At 54.2% G+C, this 17767-nt stretch overlaps 1 long non-coding RNA gene across 1 annotated transcript; it reads left to right on the top strand.

Moving 5' to 3' along the window:
- Positions 1 to 1908: 1908 nt before the first annotated feature.
- Positions 1909 to 5763, top strand: LOC105867404 (uncharacterized). The gene is made up of 3 exons (XR_001152287.3): positions 1909 to 1985; positions 4981 to 5108; positions 5280 to 5763. It is a non-coding gene; the product is annotated as an uncharacterized LOC105867404 (long non-coding RNA).
- The last annotated feature ends 12004 nt before the right edge of the window (positions 5764 to 17767 follow it).

Genomic DNA, 17767 nt, shown 5'->3' with positions numbered 1-17767 from the left:
CCCACCGTTGCTGACACCAACGCAGGCTTGCGTCCCCGATGTGCAGCTATGCTGACACACGGTGTCACTAGTGCTCAGAGATAGAGATTTCACCAAAGTGAGAAGACAAGAGAACAAAATCTCCCCAGCCCATCTTCCTAAAGAACTAGGGCCCGGCACTTTCATGGCGTGGGGAGCAAGGGGGAGGGGTCTGTGTGGTTCTGGTGTCTGATGGCACCTGAGTCACCGCACTCTGGGCATCAGGAGCTACTTGAAACTTTTTCAAGGCACTTATTCCTTCTGCAAGACAATCTCACACCGTTTCCTCACGACCCTGCAGTCACCACTTCCTGTGTGACAGGAACACGAAGCACAGCAGCACTGGCAGGCGCCGTGGGAGTGAGGGGTGCTGGGCAGGGGAGCGGCTCACCTGTGCGAGTGAGCAGGGCCTCGGCACAGCGCACGTCGTCTGGTCATCAGAGTAACGCCAGGCACTAAAATCTCCCGGCCACACGGGATCTTGACATCTCCTTATGTGAAGAGAGGATTTCCTGCCGTCGCATCCATTGTATTTAGTAGCTGTCGTGGTGTAGTTTTTGTGTCACCTGACTGGGCCAAGGAGGGCTCAGATTCCACATCGCTCTGGGAGCGTCTGCCAGGCGTTTGCGGGAGAGACGAGCATTTGAGTAGGGGACGTGGTGCTCTCTGTGCCCCCAGCAATGTGCCAGCATCACCCACCCCTGCAGGGCCTGAAGAGGACACGAGGTGGAGGAAGGAGGGCTTCACCCCTTCTTCCTGCCTCACTGCTAAGGCTGGGACCTCCCATCTCCTCTTCTGCCCGTGGACGGGGAGTGACCCCAGGGCTCTCCTGGTTGTGGTGGGTTCAGTCTCAGTGTCAATCCAGCCTGGCTTTCCTGGATGACGCTTGAGTCCCATGAGCCACTCTGCACAGTTAATCCCCACATGTATGCACGTGTCTCCCAACAGTTCTGCTTCTCTGGAGAGCCCCAGCTAGTGCAGTGTGTGACCTGCAGCCACGGGCTTCCAGTGAAGGCGGCGCATCCCCTGACACCCCAGAGCCTCACCTAGACGTGCACCTGCTGTGCCTGTGCCTGTGGACACACGTGGATGCAGTGTCCCCACCCAGCCACCGTCCCTCGTCCCTCAGCCCAGCATTTTCTGCGGCTTCAGTTCTGAATGGCTGTGGGAAGTGTCTCTGGCTTCAGACTGGTTCCCCTGCCCACCCCCTGCTGCTGTGCCCCTCAAGGTGATACAGGACGTGTCCCTGCCATTATCTGGGGGCCTACCAGGGTTCCTCATTGCCTGTGGCTTGGTCGTGCAATCTCTTGGGCCAGTGGAAGGGAGTGAGCACACCGTCTGTGAGCACACCTGAGCAGGAGTTCACAGAGGGACTTGCGTGGCTGGTGTCAGCTCCTTGGGCTCCCGTGCACTTTGCCAGGAGGAGACGTCCCTGGTCGGGGCCACTCCTTTCACCCGGGCCCAGATTGTAACCCAGGAGGTGGGGACCTGACCTTCCCCCTCTGCCTGAAGCCAAACGCTGCTGAGCCCAGAGGCCTCTCCACTGCCCCAGCCCTCGTGCTCCGTGAGTGAGAAAGAAGTCTCTGTCCTGAGTCGTCGAGATACTGGGTTTGCTTGTTTCAAGAGCAAAATCTGACTGAGTAATCAGGGTGATGATCAGGGGACACTGAGCTGGCTTCAAAGCAGCCCTTGCCCAGGTCAGGGAGGACTGTCCGGTATGTGGTTTGTGACTCAGGTGGCACTATTTCTCCTCCCGTTTCTGGGTGTGAGGGGTCAAGTAATTACACATGTCATGCATCTGTTGGGTGTTTTTTGTTTTTGTTGTTCAAAATTCAGTTAGAAAATGATTGGCTGGGAGTAGAGGAAGATGAAACTGAAAGTAAAATTCCCAGCCTTTAAGAGAACACCCTGCAGGCAGGGGACAGAACACCTGACACAGCGGCTGTGGCTTCAGTATGTCTGGGGTGGTAAGTAGTTCCTGATATTTCAGGGAAAATCCACAGGGGTTCGACCCCCCATGGGTAGGAATTACTATGGTTTCCCACTCTGGGGACCTGTGAGAGCCAATTTCTAATAAGAAAGTGGTATCAAAATCCTGTTCTTATGCAAAATCTGTTTCCGTGAGAGATTAGGAGTTGGTAGCAGCGGGGCTAAGCCCTTTCTGTGTCCAGAGGGCTGTCCTGGGTCTCCTGTGGAGGAGAGGAGGTGCTGGGAGAGACGTGGGCATCCCAGGGAGGGGCTACTGAGCCAGGCTGGGGCCATCAGGGCAGCCCGTCAGGCGTGGGGTGTCAGGGGGAGAGACCCGGATGTGAGGGCTGTGGGGGCCAGGGAGGAGGGGGGAGGGAGTCTGATCAGCAAGGGCCTGCAGCTGCCCGCAGGGGTGTCCTGCACCCAGAGTCCAGAGGAAGGTCACAACCAGAGGTGCCCATGGGAGGCCTCCGTGGTCCTGGGCTGGATGTGAACTGGCGGGGACAGGAGGTGGAGCCAGTCAGGGGACCGTGGGGGTCACTGAGGCAGGGACATGGCTGCCTGAACAAGTCAGTGCCAGGAAATGGACCAGGAAAGGACCAGGAGGAGCGTTGGGCGTCTGTGCTGCTTGGCTGTGCTCACTGGGAGGACATTGTCAGGAGAAGGGCATAGGTCGCTGACGCTGGTCAATGGCTGCCCAAAGCAGGGTGGGCTGCTGGGCACACGGAGGAGCCCCCTGGAGAGGGGGTGGGTGTCAGGCACAGCAGGTGTATTCAGGAGCCGAGCAGCGGAGGACATGGGGACTCGGGTCCCAAAGGCCATCTCAGCTCCTGAGGTGACTGCGGGACTGGACAGGGAAGCAGCTGTGACAAAGGACACGCAGGGGCCGCTGTGTGCGGGTCGGCCCGTCCCCCCCAGGGCCCCTGGGCAGCGCGTTCTCCGTGGGCTGGCGGGCAGAGGGGACCGCAGCGGGATGGCAGAGGAACCGCCGGGCCCTGCCCTCTGCAGATAGTGGTGCTGCCTTTGGGGTCAGAGTCAGTTGCTCAAGGCCAGTTCCTGGGAATTCTTAGGGAAGCGCACAGTTAGGCCTGGGGGAGAGTGGATGGTTGGCTCTAAGAGGGGGTGACTGTTGCTGGACACTGGGCCAGGCAGCTGGGATGCGGGTGGAGGGGTTTTTGTCCTCTGAGGACAGGCACAAGCAGGAAACTGAGAAACTCCCCAGTAAGGAGCTTGGTGTCCGGGGAGGCCCTGGAGACGTGGGCAGGAAGGGAGGAGGGAGGAAGAATCTGGGACTTTTCCCGGGGGAGGAACCCAGCAGCACAGCCAGCGCCAGGCCAGGGACAGAGCCGCAGGCAGGAAACTCAGTTTGTAATCTCAGTCTGCCAAGGTCTGATCTTGGGCGGAGACTCCCCCATGCCCACGGACACCCCACCTTCCAGCCTCAGCCAGCCCATCTGACCCTGCAGGGCGACCTTGAGTGTCTGCTTTGCACATGATGACCCCGGAACGCAGGGGCTCCAGGGTCTGACAGATGGAATTATTTCCCATTAAAAAGCAATGGAAGCTGCTTGAGGGACCCTTGTTCCTTGGAAGCTTCTACCTATGGAGATTTTCTTTAACAACACCATGGAAACGCACCGCATACTCAGTGCAGAAGGCCCAGCTTCTCCTCTGAGCTCCCGGGACACACTGACTCCGACTCCTTCATCCTGCCCCCGCATTGCCCGGGAGCCCACTCCCACCCCACCCTCGCTAAGGCCCCTGGGGAGAAGCAAACCTCCCTCCCCTCAGGGCCCTGGGACCCTCTTTTTGCTCTTTTATGGCTCTTACCCCTCTGCTGTGAGTGACACTCAGCTGGTCTGCACCTGTCCCCTCCCAGCTTGTTCCTGTCAGGGTGCTGCTGTCAGCCTCGGGTACCGAGTGGACGTGTGACAACCGCTGCTCAGCTGAGGGGGGAGAAGGAAAGGGCTAAGGAGACGCCTCTCCAAAGGGACAAGTCCCTGAGCTGCTGGCTCCCCCCAAGGACAGTTTAAAAATGATTATTGAGAAAGTTTTCTGTGTTACCTACCAGGTGCCATGCACCTTATTAATATTGATTTGAATAATACTGTCATGTTTATCATCTCACATAATTGGAACCCAAATGGCACCTGGGTCTTCCCTTGTCCCTCAGATACAAATGGATTCTCTGGAAATTCTCCTCCCAGCGGCTCTGTGAGACCCCGCACCCCTGGGTGTTCTCGGGGACCACAGCAGAGGCCTGCATTGCTCCTGGGTCCCTCCTGCTGCTCAATTAGTTCAGTGTGGGCATCATTTCACTGACTCTTTTTCCCAAGCCAAAGGGGCAGCCTCCATTCCTCCCCTCCACAAAATGTCACTGTCACAAGAAAAGAAGTCCTCTCAGTGGCTGGCTCTCTGCAGAGGGTCAGCGGGAGGGCGGAGGTTCACATCACATCCCCGCAAACCACCCATCCCTGGGGCGTCGCCAGCCCTGCTTGGCGAGTCTGGGTCTCGGGCAGGAGCCTCTCCCTGCAGGCTGTACCTGCCGCCATGGCGCTTGGAACCTTCTGTCCCCTGCCACCATCTTGCTTTTCTCTCTGCAGTCTCTCTGAACCCTTGAAATCCTATCCCAGCCTGCACAGCACAGCTCCAATTCCCTGTGTGACTCCAGACCCCACCTCAGGCCTCCCGCACCTGAAGCCACCGGTCAAGGTGTTTCCCCAAACACGATGGCCCTGTCCCTCAGGAAGCGCTGGCAGGGAGTGTTGAAATGGTCAGACTCTCACCCCCACACGTGACCCTCATTGACCGGGTGGGATGTTGCCCCGTGAGGCTGAGAGACGACAGGGCACCCCAACCTCCCGAAGTCAGAGATGGTCCTTCCCAGGCCACACTTTGAGCTGGGACAAAGCCTCCGGGTCTGGGCTCACATCACCATCGCCCCTCAGCCCCCACAGCCCATCTGACCTCCATCCCCACCCCTTGGTCTCCTAGCTAGCTGGGATCCTGGCTGGGAGTGTGCTGATCGCGTGCGCCTTGATCTGTATGTTCTGGGACAATTTACCATATGGAACACAAAAGGAATCGGCGTCCACCCACCAAGAGGACACTGAGTATCACAGGTGAGCCCCGGAGCTCCTCAGAGGGTGCAGAGATGCCCCCAGGGGTGGAGACTGGCGGGTCCTCCAGGTTCTTGTTTCCTGCCCAGGATGGGTGAGCCCCACGGGGTCTCAGGGCCTCAGTTCCACCCCTCCCTCACCCTTAACACCCCTCCCGTGTGTCTGTTTGTCCAGGAGAGACGAGTGGATGTCAACGAGCATGCAAGTGGCACCTCGTTTGCATAGTGACACAATGAGGTCTCGCGCTCTGTGTAACAGAAGCTAAAGATTCCAGAGGTGTCTCTCATGGGGACCAAAAGAAGGCCTAACCTTCTGGACCTCCAGGACCCTGGTTGTCCCTGCCGTGACGACCTAGGGAAATGTCCCCACCTGATCACATAATCGACTCCACGCTCCAGTGCAGCCTGCGCTCTGCACTCAGCCTGCTGGATCGCGCTGCTCCTCTAGTCAACGGAAGATGGGGATTTGAGATGGATTTGAACAGAGAGGCCTGCCTAGGGCACGTGCATCTGTGAGGGGCACCCATGCCTGGGGCCTTGGGGGACACCCTCCCTGTGCCCCCCTGCACGTGAGCTCGTGGGTTGGAGGAACAAATATCTAGACGCTTAACCCTAACTCTTCAGTCACTGCTGCATTTAATAAACACGAGTGAGCATTTCATGTGGTCAAGACTCTCTCTGGCAGGAGGGGGACAATGGTGAGGGTGACACAGTCCGTTCCCTCAAGGAAGTCCTGGGTCAGGATAGAGGATGCCATGGGTGGAGGTTCCCGCACACAGGGCTGTGTGAGGGACACCCAGGAGGAGCACGGAGCTGCGTGAGTCACTCTGGCAGTGGCGCGGCAGGGAAGGGGACAGAGGGGAACAGGCTGGCTGGGGAGGTGACATCTGAGTGGGGCATTAGAGGACAGTGACGGGTTCCTCTGTGTCACGAGGCCCCACACTGTGTGCAGGAGCTTTGGGGACAGTGGGCCACCCCCTGAGACGATCAGTCCTTTCCTGTGCGGCTGCCACGGCTGGGACAGAACTCGGGAAGGTCCAGGGTGTCCGGATCAGACATCTCCAGGCGTGAGGCTAGTGTTGCACAGCGCTACTTGAAAAATGTAAGGTCTCACTCCAAAGAGAGAGGGTTGTGTCTATGACTTGTGTGTTTACAGACGAGAGTGTAAATAAGGTTATCCACGGAGAACACCTGGCATCTACGGTCACACTGTGACAGGTTACAGCATCACCTGTCACGTGCTGGCGCTGTCCCGCTTTCCTTAGCTACAGAAGGACTGCGAGGGTGTCTGCGGTGTTTACTCGATTGGGATATTTTGGTTGATAAATACAGAACGTGATTTCACTGTTGCATATATTTTTGTCCTCTGAGTTGATCTCACAAGATTCTTCCCTAAGGTGTAGTCACAGGTCCGTCCTCTCCTGCAACTGCTCTGACCAGGGTCCTCTGCAGCCCGACACCCACTCAGGAAGAGATAAGGCTTGAGGTGGCTTTTCATTTGCTGGAGCTAGACAGGCCCTAGAATCCCTCACAATGGAAATGGGTGTGACAAATAGAACACGGGATGTGTGTGCGATTCTGGAGCAGCCCTGTTTGTAGCAGGACATGAGCGAGTCCAGCTCCCTGGGTGGGCTGAGCCCTGTGGACCACCCTCTGGGGGCTGGTCGGGCAGAGCGAGTCCCCCTGTCTCAACGTCCCTCCTCATTGGTGCCTCTGCTGCCCGTGTGAGTCGGGCTCTGCAGAGACACAGGAACAGGCTGGGCAGGTGGGGACAGGGACAGACAGAGAGAGGAGAGGGATGTATGTGAGGGGGATGGGCTCTCAGGTGAGGGAGGATGACAGTCCCAGAACGGGCCATCAGCAAGCTGCAGACCCTGGGATACTGGCAGCAGGGCTCAGTCCATGTGCAGTGGTTCAGAGCCAGGGAAGCCTGTGCTGTCCCCAGTCTGCGGCCAAAGTCTGAGCTCCCAGGGGACCGCTGGTGTGTGCCCTGGAGTCCGCAGGCTGGGGAGCCTGGTGCTGTTGTCCCAGGACAAGGGAGGAAGGGAGTGTCCCAGCTCCAGCAGGGACATGGACACATCTGCGTTTCTCTGTGTTCTCCCCACACCCCCAGGGGGTTGGGTGGTCCTGGCCACACTGAGGGCGGATCTTGTCCCCCAGCTCACTGACACTCACACTGTCCTCTGCTCAGGACTCACCCTCACTCGCTCACCCTGCAACGCCCTTCGCCAGGTCTCTGGGTGTTCCTCCATCTTTTAGGGACCGACTTTCCACAGCCCCACCGGACAGAAAAGCAGAGACATTGAGGATGCAATCACACAAGAGGAGGTTTATTTTCTGGCTAGCCAGGGTCCAAGCCCCAGAGCACCAACGTAGTGGCCACTCTCGCAGGCAAGGACCCCGACTGGAACAATGGCATGCCTTTTATCCCCATGGTGCACAAGCTGCGCACAAGCTGATCATACGTGGATCATGCATTGACCTTTAAAATGATTGGTTGCCCACCATTGCCTTTTGAAATAATTGGCGGGTTGGTTGCCCTCTATTGCCTGATGGGTCAGTCGCCCATGCTTCAATGACCTCATCCCATAATTCCCCATACAGCGGTGTAGCAAGCAATGACCAGAAGCAAAAGTTTGTGGTTAGCTCATTGCCCCACCCAAGTAAATTCCCGACAATTGGAAAAATTCCTCTGCCCTTCCTTTGCCCTACACATCCAGTCTAGGTGACCCCTGACCTTAACCTTCACACAGCCCTGTCCCCTTTAGCCCCTCATTCTGCAGAACTCCTGTCCTCACCCGGACTCTCCACCCTGTTCCCACAGCCTCCTTCCCGACAGCTCCGACCTTGAGTTAACTCAGGCGTGGGGGACATGGCTCACCTGCAGCAGCGAGTCACCCCAGGGGAAGCACCTTCTCATACACCTGGTGCTCCTCCACATGGGCCATCTGCCACCTGCACTGCTGAAATCATCACAGAGCTTGTTGGAACACAGTCCCCTTCCTATCCTGCCATGTGTCCTATCAGTCCCCTGTTGTGGACCCCTCGGCCCAGAGGAGACCTCAGGCCATCCTGGGTGACAGCTCACTGCCAACTGGGGGCGTTCTCTGCTCCCTCCTACAAACCGTCACCCGCAGGCCCCGGTCACTCCCAGACCCAAGAGCAATGAACATAAAAACCGGAAGAGGCCTTGGCGGTCTGGGCTCACCCAGCTGCTGACAGATGCAAACACAGAGTAGGGAAGGTGACATTTGCCCAAGGCCATGGGCCCAGCCGGGACACAGCCAGGATGGAAGGAGAAACCAGCCGCCCAGTCCAGGTCTCTGCAGAGGCGGAGCCGCGTGGCAGAAAGGGCAGGAGACTGAGGCAGGAGACCCTGTCTCTCCCCCTCAGCGCCCACCACCGGCACCTGCCTTCCCCCAGGTCCCCCACTGCGGTGCTGCTCTCCCCAAGTCCCCACGCCCTGCCTTTCGCCAAGCCCAGAGCTTCTGTCTCTGACCTCACCTTACTGGCCACCTGCAGGATTGGACCCAATAACCTCAGTGTCCCTCAACGCTGTCCCCTGGCCGTGCTCCGGCTGCCCCGAGGCCTCCTCCTCCTCCTGGCGAGCCACTCTTGCCCCTCTGCGCCTCCAGGTGGCGCTGCCCCCGCTGCTTCCCGCCCTGTCCCCAAGCCGGTGATGGAGGGGGCTGCTGTGAGTGCCATTGTGCTGGGCAGGGCTCGGCTGTGCGCAGCGTTCACACCACTCGGCCCCTGGTCCCAGGCTCACGTCCCCCATCAGGGACTCCTTGTCAGGAGCCCTGCTGTCCTCTGGCTGCTGTGCCTGCCCGCCAGTCCCACCACCCCCTGGGGGAAGCTGTCTGAGGCTCTGCGTCACGTGGGAAACCCAGCTGCTTCCTGCTCGCTCACTCAACGTCCTGGGCACCAAAATGTGTGGGGATTTTTCCACCTTGACCAGTGTTCTGGTGGTGGCCACCTGGTGACCTAGGATTCCATTCAGATCAGCCGCTCCCTCCCTGCGTTGGCATCAGGTCCCACAGGTAAAAGGTTGAGTCCCTCAACACTGTGCCTGCTTCAAATGCCAATGACAAGTCTGGGTCCCTGGAACTCCTGACCACCTAGCTATAAATCAGGGCTTCCCACAACACCCCACTGGTGGTCCCAGCACGCAGGGAAGGGGTTTCCTTCCGTGTCCTGGTCTATCAGAAGCACACGAGCGAGGGTGCAGGGAGCAGCAGAGGGACGAGACGCACGGGGCCAGGAGTGCGGAAGGCTGGGGGCTGCCCTGCCTCCTCCAGGCACCCCCTCCTGCTCAGCAGCCCAGAAGCTCTGTGACCCCCCCCTAGTTCAGGGCTTTTCTGGAGGTTTCCTGACATAGGCCTGACTTGCCAACGCAGGCTCCAGTCCCTGTGACCTTTCTGGAGGATGTGTGGGGGTGGGGCTGAACGTGCTAAGCTTCCCAGGCAGCCTGCAGCGCCTAAAATATTTCCTATCTGGCTTGTTCCATAAAAAGTTCCCCACTTTGGGCATTCATGATAATGTTGATGATAAAGTCCCCGTCCTTGTGCACCAGAATAATGATGTTCCTAGTCTCCTGCTCACAGGGGGATGAAATGGCTGTGACAATCCCCACCCCTCTCCTTGCCACCCCCATAATCTGAGGGTCCCCAGATGATGAGCTGGGAACTGGCAGACACTGCTCTGGGCATTGCCCTGGGCATTGCTGAACTGTGCAGGCTTTGTTAAGTGAGTCAGGAAGTTAGAGCTTCCCTCATGAAAACCAGACAGCCCGAGGCAGGCCAACGTCCAACCCATTAAAGCCAGAATCCTGCAGAAATGGACCAGCGCTGGCCCTCACTGCTTCTCTATGCACTTCAGTGCCAGAAACTTTCTAAGGAACTACCCAATCCCTGCCTGACCCGAGGACACTGCCTGCTCGACAAAAGGAGGGAGTCACACTAATTCCAGGAAAACACCTGCCCTTTCCAAGAAATGACATGAAGATTTCTCCCCTTGTTTAGCCTGTGGTTAAGCTGATCCAATAGAGGCCCTGGAGGAACCCGGCTCAGGCCTCCTCTGCAGGGAGCGGCACTTCTGCTCTGCTGCGGAGCAGGCTCCCCGCGTTTCTGAGCAGATCTCTGCTGGGCTTACAGAACCCCCCTCCCCGTCTTCCACCCACACCTCCTCTCAAGCCCACCGCTGTCCCCGTGCCAGACTCCAGGGAACTAAGGGAACTCAATTTCCTCCTCCCTCCTGAAAAGAGGATGCTTATCTTTCTTTCTTGTTTGAAAAGAATTTACTTATTCCTCCCGGAAAAGCCTTCTATGAAATCCAAGCCCCTTTTTTCATGTGGACGCCTTTTTCAGGGCTTCACCTATCTGCAAGCAGGGGTACGAAATAAACAGCATTTGGCCTCACGGGAGGCTTCGTGAGTCTCCGTCTGGGCTCCGAGGCTAACGTCTCACTTCACTCTGCGCGGGCAGCTGCTCCTGAGTTCCTTCCTGTGCGAATCCAACCACCACTGGGACTTACAGCGGCTCCCAGCATTGGGTGTCACTGTCCTGTGTCAGCCACAGCGGTTTCTGTAAGGACACAGTCAGGGTTGGGGAAGTGCACAGGGATGTGGGTGCCCAGCACAGAGCTGTTTAATGTCCCCACCAGGTGGTGACAGTGGGAACACCTAGGCTGACTGGGGACAGGGATTGCAGGTGAGAGCTCTGGGGTCGGGGGTGGAGCTGCACAGGGAGCTGAGGAAGGGAAATGAGGACAAGGCCACAGTTTCTGGCTGTAGTGACTGAGGGACAGTCACAGGTGGGGTTTGGGGACCCACCAGTGGAGCTGCCATGACATTACTCACATCAATACTCCATGTTAATACCACAGTGACAATACTAGAGCATTAACCACATTATCACATTAATACTGCAGCACCGATGGGTCCTTCTTCTGCACCTGGGGACCGGGGCTCACAGAGTTGAGGGAATTGTCCAACTTGTCCAGCGTCATATCAGGAGTGAACCCAGGTGTGTCACCTAGTTCATGAGCACGTCTCAGTCTGCAAAAACATTCCAAAGTGTCACCAGAGTGGGACAGGGGTGGGGACCTGTTGCTCTGAAGCCTACACGGCCAGTCGGGTTCCCACAGTGCCCCTGGCAGCTGAGAGACCTTCTCGACACCAGTGCACCCTGCTGAGACTGTTTCCCCTGCCAGGAAAATGGGGCAGGTGGCCCTGTCTGTTCTACATCCCGCGGTAATCTCATGGGAGGGAGGGGGGGTGGACACTGGGGAGCTCTGTTCACACCTGAGCTGCTGTTTTCACAGTCGCCCCTCCCTCAACCCTGGCAGGGAGATCAGAGCAAGTATTTCTCATCTAGTGCTACAGAGGCTCAGAGAGGGTGTGTGATTTTCTTAAGGCTCATCAGCATAGCTCCTGTCACCATGCATCCTGCACAGTCGGCACTGTCCACCTGCCCCGGGATGCGCCAGGGTCCTGCTCCCTAATTTGGGGTGTCCCCAGCACCTCATCCTGTCCTCTGTCCTCTCCTACGTGGACCCGGCTGTTCAGACCCCAGCTCTCAGCGGGCTGGCCTGTAATCCTCCCCAGGGGCTGAGCTAGCTATGGGTGGGGACTGCCCAGGGACAGTGACCTGTGTGGAGGGCCTCGGGCCACACCATGGGGGTGCACGGCCAGAGCAGAGGTCCTCACCTGGCTGCACTTCAGACCCTCCTGACGACATTTAACAAAACAGTGCACAGCACACCCCCTTTCAGGGAGTCTTGGCGAGAATCTTGATCAATGTAATTTGAGAAAGGAACATCTCGCCTCAGGGCAGGCCTGAGACCACAGAGTCAGTGGCCATTTCTGCTGAGTCCTGGGAGTCCTCATACTTAGTCATCAAACCAGGGATTGGTCTTGGGGACCTCAACTACCTCCCAAGGGGATTGTTTCCGTTCCAGAGTAATGACAATGCAGAGGGTGGGAGGGGCCGCTGTCCCAGTCTTCTTGAATAAGCTTTCAGCATCAGTATTTGCGGTTTCCTTCCCTGAGATGCATCCTGGCCACATGCCCGGGTGGCATCTGGTTCTCACCCCACTGCCGCGTGGGGACTGGGCTGGGGACCAGTGCCGAGGTGCCGCGGCTGCTACACGAGCTCGAAAGCAGCATCTCAGACCCCTCAGAGCTTCTGGCTTCACGGCTCCCTTGCTGGCCTCATGCAGGCTCATGGCTTATCCGTCCCCAGCCCGCACCTCCCTCCTGAACCCCAGACCTCAAGACCAGCTGCACTGCTCCCCCCCCCCCCCGCCATATCCCTATAGTGTGTCTGATAGGTCTGTCAAACCCAGCTCTTCCAAACTGGACTCCTGAACTCCCCAAATCTCTTCTAGCTGCAGCCTCTGCATCTCAGCTCCTTCCTGCCATTGCTCAAAGCAAAACCCTGCTGCTTCTTCACTTCTCTCTCCCCAGTCCCGTCTCCCAGGGAGCCTGGGGCTCCGTGTCATGGGTGAACTCTGTCCTCCCAACGTCAACTCATATGTTGAAGTTCAGATCCCCAGAACCTTAGAATGTGACTGTGTTAGGAGACGTAATGATGCTAAAACCAGGTCATTAGGGTGAGTCCTTACAAAGTGACTGCTGTCCTTCACAGAAGAGGACATTCAGACAAGATGCGCATGGAGGGAAGAGCAGGTGAAGACACCAGGAGAAGACGGCCGTCTGCAGCCACCTGATGTGGGAGAGACGGGGACAACTTAGCGTCAACCCACCCTAGTGCTCCAGGTGGCCGTGGGACGGGAGAAGGGCACGCCCGACCTGTCACGGGCATCAGCAGCACCGACACCCACCATTCACGTCCTGGGTGCTGCTCCCCACTGCTCCTGCCGCCACCCTCATCCTGCCAGCCCCTCCGGGGACTGAGAACCGGCCTACACGCCCAGCCCACTGCTGCCACCACTAGCTTAGAGAAAGCCACATGAAGGCCCGAGAACGGCCCCCCAGGACCCCCAACCCCAGTGCCATGTAAGCTGCTCTGGGGCCTAAAACCAGGGACCCCAGCCCACTGCTGCCTCCACAGGGCCCAGAGAGCAGCTCAGCTGGCACCTAAGACCCCAGCACGGCTTCACCACAGCCTCACCTGCAGACCCCATGCTAAGCCACCGAAGAGATCACAGACATCCCTGACCCGTGAGCTGCTGGAGAAATCACGTGAACATCACACCACCGCACGCACCAAAATCGAAGCCAAAGTTTCCTATGAATCAACGGTGTATATACTCCTTCAGGAAAAAAATTCTCTCCTCTGACAGTAATTTCAAAACATTGGAAGACAGAATTGCTACACCAGGTGCACAGATATCAACAGAAGGTCACAGGAAACGTGAAAATGCACAAAGAAACAGGACACCACAAAGGACAACAGCAATTGCCCGGCAATGGTCCCAAACAAAACGAACTCCCCAAAATGCCACATGAAACATTCAACCTATCGATTATAAAGAAGCTCAGTAGATGCAAGAGAAATCTGAAATCTATTACAAAGACATTGAAAAAATGAATTCAGGATACGAATGAGAAATTTACAAAGGAAATAGAAATCACCTTAAAAAAACAAAAACGCTAACAACGATAAGAAAAAAAGAAAAAAAAAGTATGAACAAAGTCTTTGAGACTTCTTGGTCTACATAAATTACGAATTATCAATATTCCCGAAGAGAAAGAGCGATTAAAAAGTTTAGAAAAGCTATTTAAGGAAATAATCACTGAAAACTTCCCAAACATCACAAGAGATTTGGATATCTTGTAAGATACTGGGCTATTAGGCTAAGGGCCGTCCTTTAGCCTCTGTTTACTGCTTGCTTTCTGACCACAGCTAACTGCAGGGCATTATGGGTGCATTATGGGATGAAATAAGATGCAGAGGAAAAGCGCTGAGACCAGAGCCCCTTGGCTAGAACCCGGAACAGGTTAGAGCCAGTCAGGGGCAGGGTGAGGTTAGAGACTTGGGAAGGATGGCGGATCGGGGGCTCACCAATCACTGTAGGGAACAGATGCATGATCAGCCCATGAACAGCCTGTGCGCGTTAGGTATAAAAAGCTCACTCCCACACCAGGCCGGCTCCCTGCCCGAACAAGAGGCCGCTGTGCTGGCACTCTTGGGCTTGGACCCTAGCTCAAGCTAGACAATAAAACTCCTTTTGATAATTACAGCCTCGGTGACTCTGTCTCTGCCCTGCAAATTCCAGCTCTAACAATCTCAAAACAGAGGGCCCAGTAAGTTCCAGGGAAATATAGTAAAGAAAGGACATCACCATGGCATATTAGATTCAGGACATCCAAAGTGAAAGTGAAAGAGGGAATTTTAAAATTAGCAAGACAAAGGTTATAAAGGGAAGCCCATCAGGCTAACAGACACTTCAACTCAGAAAGCTTATAGGACCCAAGAGAATGGATGGCATTTTCAAAGTGCTGAAAGAAAAACTGGTAAGTCACGGATTTTATATCCTGCCTGAATGAGCTTCACAAATGAGGGAGAAATAAAGTCTTTCCCAGACAAGCAAACACTGAGGGAACTGGTCACCCCTAGGGCGGCCCCTCAGGAAATGCTCCAAGAGATGGTACCCATGGGAATGACAGGTCCACATTCACCATCAAGAAAACACACGAGGCCGGGCGCGGTGGCTCACGCCTGTAATCCTAGCACTCTGGGAGGCCGAGGCGGGCGGATTGCTCGAGGTCAGGAGTTCGAAACCAGCCTGAGCAAGAGCAAGACCCCGTCTCTACTATAAATAGAAAGAAATTAATTGGCCAACTAATATATATATATAAAATTAGCCGGGCGTGGTGGCGCATGCTTGTAGTCCTAGCTACTCGGGAGGCTGAGGCAGGAGGATTGCTTGAGCCCAGGAGTTTGAGGTTGCTGTGAGCTAGGCTGACGCCACGGCACTCACTCTAGCCTGTGCAACAAAGCGAGACTCTGTCTCAAAAAAAAAAAAAAAAAAAAAAAAGAAAACACACGAAAACGCAAAACTCACAGGTCTTATAAAACAATGTGAACTAAAATAAAATTTTAAGGCTCACTCCCCCCCACATCAGCTGACTAAATGGAGCTCCTTGTGGACAAAGGAATATCCAAAAACTAATCTCCCTGCCAGGAGGAAGGTGTCACACATGCCTTATCATGCCCCCCTCCCTTGTTGGGGACATCCTTTGTAACCCACTAACAGGCCTAAGGGTATGCAAGACAAACCTGCAGGTCCTCAATCTACACAACAAATCTATGTCCCCTGGCTTATCTCTTGTAACAGCTCCTTCTGTTGAAACATTACAAGCCTTTAGACAAAGCTTCATGTCTTTAACCAATTACAAGCCAAGGAGTCTTTAAAGGTACCTATAACCTGTAAGTGCCCCTTCCCCCCTTCAAGATGACCCAGTTTTTGGGGCAAGCCAATGTTTGCCTCCCACGTATTGATTTATAACTTTACCTGAAACCTCTGTCTCCCTGAAATGTATAAAACCAAACTGTAACGCCTGTAATCCTAGCTCTTGGGAGGCCGAGGCGGGCGGATTGCTCAAGGTCAGGAGTTCAAAACCAGCCTGAGCAAGAGCGAGACCCCGTCTCTACTATAAATAGAAAGAAATTAATTGGCCAACTGATATATATATATAAAAAAAAATTAGCCGGGCATGGTGGCTCATGCCTGTAGTCCCAGCTACTTGGGAGGCTGAGACAGAAGGATCGCTTGAGCCCAGGAGTTTGAGGTTGCTGTGAGCTAGGCTGACGCCACGGCACTCACTCTAGCCTGTGCAACAAAGCGAGACTCTGTCTCAAAAAAAAAAAAAAAAAAAAAAAAAAAAAAAAAAAACCAAACTGTAACCCAGCCACAGCGAGTCCACTTGCTCAAGGCATCTTGGGAGTGGCTCAGGGTCATGGTCCTCAAATTTGGCTCAAAGTAAATGCCTTTAAAATTATTTTACAGAATTTGGCTTTTTTTCTGTTGACAACAATCACTCTGAGGAAGAAAAGGACTCAAATGGCAACATGATGGAATTTCACCAAAGCACAAAAACAAAAAGACAGAAAAAGAAAGGGTTGATAAAACAACTAGAAAACAATTAGCAATATGACACGAATAAGGACTCACATGTCAATATTAACCTTGAATGTAAATGGGTTAAATGCTCCATTTAAAAGTATAGACTGGTAGAATGCCTCAAAAAGATCCTCCAACTACATGCAGCTTATAAGAAACTCCCCTTACCTGTAAAAACACAGCCTGATAGTAAAGGGATGGCGAAAGACATTCCACACACACAGAAACCAAAAAGGAAGAGTAGCTATACTTATATCAGATGAAACAGAGTTTACATCAAAAACAGTAAAAAAAGAAAGAAAGAAATAAAGAAACAAAGAAAGAAGAAAAACAAACAAGGGCATTATGTGATGATAAAGGCATCAGTTCAGCAAGAGGATCTAACAACCCTAAATACAAATGCACCCAACGTAGGAGGATCCAGATTTACAAGACAGAAGTGACCAGATGGAAAGAAAAAGGCAGACAACAAGACACTACTAGGTGGGGAGGAGGGGCTGGGGGGTTGGATGACGGACAGTTGCTAGGCAGGAACGACGTGCACTGCTCAGGACGGGTGCACTGCCGGCCCGACCTCACCGCAGTGCAACATGTCCATGCCGCCACACTGGACTTATACCCCAGGAATACATGCTAAAAACACTATAAATGAAAATATTTTTAAATGACAAACATCGCTGTTTCCATGTGTTTGTGCAGGAAATCATTAGCCTTTCCAATTAAGGAAAATACCTCGTTTTTAAAGATTATAGTCATCTCAATCTCAGTTAAACTATATTTTGTATTTAGGTATTACCCATTTTCCCCAAAAATAAGACCTACCCAGAAAATAAGCCCTAGCAGGATTTCCGAACATTTGTGCAATGTAAGCCCTACACTGAAAATAAGACCTAGTGATGGGCGTGGCCACGCAGCACATCTGCACAACCCATGCATTTCGACACACAGCGGTAAACAAGATGAGCAGCCCTTCTCATCTGCCTCATGAGAGCTCTGTTGCTTGACATGAGAGATTGGGGCCAATGGTTCTTTTTTTTTATTTTTTTTTTTTATTTTTAAATGTCTTGTATTTTGGTAATGATTGTTTGTTTATTTATTTATTTTCATTTTTTTTTAACGAGACAGAGTCTCACTCTCTTGCCTGGGCTAGAGTGCCGTGGTGTCAGCCTAGCTCACAGCAACCTCAAACTCCTGGGCTCAAGCAATCCTCCTGCCTCAGCCTCCTGAGTAGCTGGGACTACAGGCATGTGCCACCACGCCAGCTAATTTTTTATATATATATTTTAGTTGGCCAATTAATTTCTTTCTATTTTTAGTAGAGAGGAGGTCTCGCTCTTGTTGAGGCTGGTCTCGAACTCCTGAGCTCAAATGATCCACCCACCTCAGCCTCCCAGAGTGCTAGGATTATAGGCGTGAGCGGGCCAGTGGTTCTAAAGGAAATGGAATCGCAAAAAATTCAGGATGGAATTTGGGGTTTGGAGAGTTAGGATGATGTTCCAGAAGACGACTTAACTATATTTGAATAAATGTAGATTGTTGTACTGTAGTTAAAAAATACAACAGATTCCCGTAAAA

Source organism: Microcebus murinus, chromosome 4, assembly GCF_040939455.1.
Source record: "Microcebus murinus isolate Inina chromosome 4, M.murinus_Inina_mat1.0, whole genome shotgun sequence".
Lineage (NCBI taxonomy): Eukaryota > Metazoa > Chordata > Mammalia > Primates > Cheirogaleidae > Microcebus > Microcebus murinus.
Note: the sequence above shows the minus strand (reverse complement) of the source record. Positions and strands in the feature narration are given on the sequence as shown.